Source organism: Manacus vitellinus, unplaced genomic scaffold, assembly GCF_001715985.3.
Source record: "Manacus vitellinus isolate BGI_N305 unplaced genomic scaffold, ASM171598v3 scaffold_102_pilon, whole genome shotgun sequence".
Taxonomy (NCBI): domain Eukaryota; kingdom Metazoa; phylum Chordata; class Aves; order Passeriformes; family Pipridae; genus Manacus; species Manacus vitellinus.
Window position 1 is genome coordinate 318,073 of NW_021938808.1, and position 974 is coordinate 319,046.

Sequence of the window (974 nt, forward strand, 5' to 3'; positions counted from 1 at the left end):
AGGCTAGCTGTAAAGTAAAACTGTGCAGGTCGTGGAATGCGGGTTGTAAAATCCGCTGAGGGAAGAGCCATAAACTGCTGCTGAATAGGGATGACAACTCTATCTCTGCTCGCTGATGAAATTCCACAAGCGGGATCGCACAGTGGGCGCGGAGGAGCCCTGGGAAAGGGGGATGGGAGGGGGGACCCCGCTTTTACGACCCAGGTCGGGTTTTTCTGGTTTCGGGCTCAGCAGATCCCGGAGCATCCAGGGCTTTTCCGAGCATTCGTCCCCTTTCCAAACCATCTCCAGGGCTGATCCTCGCAGCGTCACGGGCTAAAAGAGGGGTGAGCAAGGGGGGGGTGCTTCTTAAATCTAAAGTCAGATAAAAGCAGAGGTGAAGTGTTTACGACCAGAAATATTTGGTCTTTGATAAATCAACTGTAAAAGAGGATGAATTATGGAGCAGGTAATGGAAAGAACTGACCACCAAATAAGTGTGAGGGTAACTCCTGCCTTTAGAAGCAGCTCCACATTGGCTGCTCGGCTGTTTTCTTTCGCCTCTGCCTCGCAGGGAGGTTGGCCCGCACCCCTAAGAAGGCCTTTCCCGAATTTTTTTTGGCTGTGGAGAGCGTCTCGCTCGCAGGGGATGATGCTCTCAAGTCGCAATCCTGCGGCTGGAAAATGAGCTGACGCCTTCTCCCCCTCTCCCAGCCGGGGCAGCATCGCCTTTCTCCCCCCCTTCCGAGGATCGCAGGGGTGTAAACAGCACCACGCGTGTGCTGGGACACGGCCCGGGCTCTTCCAGGGGGACAAACGTGTCCCGGAGCTCCGGCCCGGCCCCGGAGCGCCCAGGGCAGGAGGGCCCGAGGGGAGCCGGGACGCCCCGGGCCCGCTCCCGGCCAGGGAAATGGATATTTATTGATTGTTAATTGACATTAATACCCTCAGACGGAGCGCGCCGGTGACTGAAGGCGGAGGGTTTGAGACCCGTG

The 974-nt window shown here is 57.0% G+C and overlaps 1 protein-coding gene and 1 long non-coding RNA gene across 2 annotated transcripts in view; one reads left to right on the forward strand and one right to left on the reverse strand.

The window, feature by feature from the left end:
* The window catches only part of HOXB7 (homeobox B7), a 3,636-nt gene that overhangs the window by 1,365 nt on the left and 1,297 nt on the right, over positions 1–974 (reverse strand). The gene's annotated exons all lie outside the window — the stretch shown is intronic.
* Positions 1–974, forward strand: part of LOC108643794 — a 3,256-nt gene that overhangs the window by 1,293 nt on the left and 989 nt on the right. The gene's annotated exons all lie outside the window — the stretch shown is intronic.